The sequence below is a fragment of the Lissotriton vulgaris genome, chromosome 6 (assembly GCF_964263255.1).
Source record: "Lissotriton vulgaris chromosome 6, aLisVul1.2, whole genome shotgun sequence".
NCBI lineage: Eukaryota > Metazoa > Chordata > Amphibia > Caudata > Salamandridae > Lissotriton > Lissotriton vulgaris.
This window is the reverse complement of record NC_141694.1, coordinates 314,886,623-314,891,479: the sequence shown is the minus strand read 5'-3', so window position 1 is coordinate 314,891,479 and position 4,857 is coordinate 314,886,623. Positions and strand designations below refer to the sequence as shown.

At 42.5% G+C, this 4,857-nt stretch overlaps 1 non-coding gene across 1 annotated transcript; it reads left to right on the top strand.

Moving 5' to 3' along the window:
* The first annotated feature begins 3,945 nt into the window (after positions 1 to 3,945).
* On the top strand, positions 3,946 to 4,129 carry LOC147707196 (U2 spliceosomal RNA). Its single transcript, XR_015297072.1, has one exon. It is a non-coding gene; the product is annotated as a U2 spliceosomal RNA (small nuclear RNA).
* The last annotated feature ends 728 nt before the right edge of the window (positions 4,130 to 4,857 follow it).

Here is a 4,857-nt window from a genome sequence, read left to right as displayed (position 1 = left end):
GTAGCCTAGGTGCTGGACATCACTGATAGTCCGGCTCTGGACCTAGATGGTACACCGGATTTGGAGGCTTTGTTCTCGGCATCCACTGTACAGGGTACTGAGGCTCAGCCCTTGAGTGAAGAGGATTTTTCAGGAGAGGCATCTTGAACTGTGGATCATTATGGCAAGGGTCTTACTTCTGTATATCATGGCTCTTTCCCTTGCCTCCTGCAATGTGCGGGGTATGGGGACGGACTTAAGTGGACGTATGGTTTTAGATTATTTTGGTCATACCACTCATGATATTATTTGTTTGCAAGAATGTTATATCCCTCATCAGCTAAAATATTTTTCTTTTCAGCGCTGTTGGCCTTACGGACCCTGCGAACAAAAATGATGGCATTGTTATCCTTTTTAAGAATAAGCATTGGCAAATCACTGAAGAAAAAATCCTCCGGCCTGGACGTGCTATGCTGTTATCAGTGCTAATGGATGACCTTCCTTTTAGGATATGTGTTGTTTAAGCTCCCGCTACTACACCGGAGAGGGAGCAATTGTTTCATATGTTAAAACCTTTTCTTGCAGGTGCTGCACGGACGCTCATGTGGGCGATTTCAACTGCATATTACATATGAAGGATAGGCAGGGTGCACAAGTCTCCTACACTTTAGATGTTACCTCCAAACTTTTGTTGTCCCTTCTTCATGATTTGGATTTTTATGACACCTACCGGAAGTTTCATCCGCCCGGGGTAGGTTTCACTTGGGAGGGGGCTCATGGGAATGCCCGCTCCCGCCTAGATTTTGTGTTTGCCTCCAAGTCCTTGCAAGCCACTAGCTGTGGTCTTACTGGGGTGCCTTTTTCAGATCATAAGGTGTTGGCTATCAGTATCACAGTTCCAGGTACACCTCAACGAGGTTCTGGATGTTGGAAACTAAATATTGACCTCTTATTGGATGATGATATTTGTAAATCTTATGCTCAACGTTATGGTGCATGGGCTGTCCAAAAACAGAGGTTTCCGGATATTTACCAATGGTGGTGTTGGGTTAAACACAAAAGTAGGCTTTTCTTTCAGGAACAAGGGCGACTACGACGTTGGGCTGCCTGGGCTGCTTTGCAGTAATTGTATCGCCGCCTCATTCTTCTACATCAGTTGGGGGATGCTGGCAAGGATGTCAAAAATTAGGTCCGATTACTTACACTTGCAATGAATAATTGGTTGGTACGTAGGAACAGAGACACCATCTTTCAATCTAGGGTCAAACATTACCAGGAAAATGAGAAGTGTACCTCCTTTTTCTTTAAAAAGGCTAAATCTACTCAAAAACTGCTGACGCATTTGCGTAATGTAAACGGGACTGTTGTACAAGGTGTTGACCAATGCCAGCAAATTGCTTTTGATTTTTATTCACTATTGTATGCTTTGCCACAGCACTTGTCTTCCAATGCAGACCTTGAAGATTACTGTTCAAGCCTGGAGGGAGGTCTCAATGAGGCCCAAATTGCTCACCTGAAACAACCATTTGATGGTGAGGATTTTCTGGTTGCGCTTCAGTCCGCCCCTATGAGGTCTAGCCCCGGCCTCGATGGGTTCACTTGGGACTTCTATAAGAAGTTTTGGGCTCTGATCTGTAGTGATTATATGGCTATGATAAATGCTGGGTTTGCCAATTACCTTTTTTCCGCAGATTTCTCTGTTGGGGTGATTTTGCTGATTTTCAAGAAAGGAGATGAAACATCGCTGGGAAATTGGAGGCCCATTACCCTCCTGAATGTGGATTATAAATTAGTGGCTAAAGTGTTGGTTCGTCGCTTACGATCTGTCATGCATGCATGTATACGTCCAGATCAAGCTTGTGCTATTCGAGGGCGTACAATTGTGGATAGTTTGATTACCTTGCGAGATACCCTCTGGTACCATCAGGAACGCACTCTTCCTTTGGGAGTTCTCAGCCTGGATTTTCACAAGGTATTTGATAAAGTGTCCCATGATTTTCTTTTTTTGGTTTTGAAAAACATGAATGTTCCTCCTGCGTTTCTGAAAAAAATACAGGCACATTACAAGGATGCTTCGAGCAAAGTTAATATTAATGGTTTTTTTTACTGCTCCTTTTTCTATTCTTTCAGTGGTCCGTCAGGGGTGTCCTTTGTCACCTATCCTTTTTGTTTGTGCATTAGAGCCTTTTTTGTGTAAATTGCGGCAAGACAAAATTATTAAAGGTGTTTTTGTTCCTGGGGTTACGGGGATTGAGCACAAAATAGTGGCATACATGGATGACGTCACAGTCTTATGTACCAGTGCTGCCTCTGTACGCAGGACACTGTTGCAGGCCTCTCTTTTTCAGTCACATTCTGGTTTAAGTCTTAACATGGGTAAAAGTGTTTGTTTCACTACAGGGCCATGGATCGCCTGGCGAATTTACCACTCCATATCACTTCGGAACCTGTTAAAATCCTATGAGTCTACTTTGGGGTTTGTGGGTTTGAGGACAAGAATTGTCTGAACTGCAGGCAAAATTACTGAAAAAACTTTCAATTTGGTCCTTGCGCAAACTGACGCTTGAAGGCAAAATTTTGGTTATTAAAGCTGTTTTATTTCCGTTATTATTGTACCTTGCTATGGTTTTTCCTCCCAAATACCGCACTTTTCAGAAAATTCAGAAAATACTTTTTACTTTTTTATGGAACTCTTGTATAGAGAAACTTAGCAGAGATAAAATCTGTCGTCAGTGGAGGAATGGGGGTAAAAGTTTACCTGACCTTAAAACCTTTTTGTTGTCCAAATTATTATGTTATGTTGTATCACGCACTGCTGATGATCTACACTCTGTTCCTGCCCTTTTCACCAAGTATTTTTTAGGAGCACGGCTACGGCGTTTTGGACTTTTTTCCCCTTCCAATTGTTTTCCTTTGGCCCACGAAGCACCACCCTTTTATAAAGACCTTTGTTCCTTTTTACAGACTATGAACACTGAAACTTTTGATAGAGATGTCTGTATTCACCCCACCAGGTTGAAGAACGAACTTCAGAAACTTGAGCAACCGATCCTGGTGGGTGTTCTGACTGAGGCTCAGTCAGTGCGAGTCTGGAAAATGGTGGGTCACAGGGACATTGCCCACAGTCAACGTGACCGGGCTTGGATAGCCGCGCATGGATGTCTTCCTGTAAAAGTTTTCCAACATCGGAGTGGTTTGGCCCCCACAGCATGTTGTCCACGCCCCAGATGCGGCCACAACGAAACAATTTTCCATCTCTTGTGGGGCTGTCGTTATGCAAAAAACTTTTGGGGTTTGTTGCAGCCTTTTCTTTCAAACACTGCCGGCATTACTGCCTTAACTGACAACGCCCTTTTGTATGGACAGGACATTCCTGCACGGCGACCTCCCACTGCCTGGAGACTCTTGAACTGTGCCAAAGAGACTTCATGGGATGCCAGGAACCTGTTTCTCTTTCTTCATAAGGTCATGAACTCAAAAATTTGCAGGAACCTTTTATTGGACAAAGTTATGACTTATGTATCTGTTGATCGTTTCACCCTAGGAATTGACGAAGCCAACACCTTGTGGCAAATTAAGAACTGGAAGGGTTGGGTAACTTAGAAAACTGACCGGTTATGATTCAATAACTTGTTTTTTTGTTTGGTTTTTTTACCTTGCCACCGGGCTGTAACATGATTGGCCTTTGTAAAAATACCTCCGAATTTTGTCTTTAGCCCATACTGTACACAGATTGATCATTATATCTACATATAACTCTGATAGACCATTTCAAATATAAACTTTACATATAACTTTGATAAAGACCGTTTCAAATGTAACTTTGGTCTTTTAAAAAGCAGTGTAAATTTTTTTGTATATATGCTTGTATCCGGATTTAAAAAACATCATATCTGTACATATTTCTTATGGACCACTTGATGTAACCTTGGTCTTTTAAATGTATGTTTATGTATATGTGCCTTTATCTACTCAATAAATGTTTTTGAAACGAAAATCTGTTCTTATCAGTTTAATATCTGATACGTCCTCTATCTGGGGATCATATATTAAATAGATTTTTGGAACAGGGAGATGGAATAGGAGCTTGCTCTGTCCACTCCACGCATCAACCTGGTATTGCAGTACCTCCAGGAATGGTGCACTTCCCCACCCGGGGAAAACAATGCTGTTGAAAAATAGACGAGAAAACGAAAGTAGCGCTTCACTACCAAACCCTGTAAAGTGGCGCTATTGTGTTTGCGTGTGAATAAAAGCAAACTGGTCACTGTGTCTTGCCTTAATTATGTATGCATTGTACTTAATTGCCACTTTGCGGCCACCCGGCTGTGCGTTATTTATTTATTTTTGTAACTTTTTTTTTCTTCCATTTTTTCCCTTCTCCATCTAGACGCTGCACTTTGAAAAGAGACAAACGTGGGAAAAAGACTGTTTTTGCAGCAGCAGAGTTTCATTGGTTTTTGGATCCATTTCACTGTGGAACGAATGGAGGAAGGTTCTCAGCAAGTCACCGGGAGGGAGGGATGCAGGCAGGCAGGCATGCAGAGAAGTGGACACTGCCCTTGGCTTCTCTGAGCAAGAAGAAAAATACAGAGGGGCATATTATCAAGGGGGTTTATCTCCACTTTTTTGGCTTTAAAAGCCAAGAAAGCGGAGATAAAATTATCTCCCTATTACCTAGCTGCCGCTAACACCAGTTAGCGACAGCTAGTAGGAGATAACGACCATCTTGGGCCCCACTTTGCATGTCAGTGATATTTATCACTAATGAGATGCAAAGTGGGCGTGCCAAGATGTTAGCGACTGAAAACAGTCGCTAACATCGCTATCTCCTATTACCTACTTTTGGAGATATTCGCGCTAAGCGGGAATATCTCC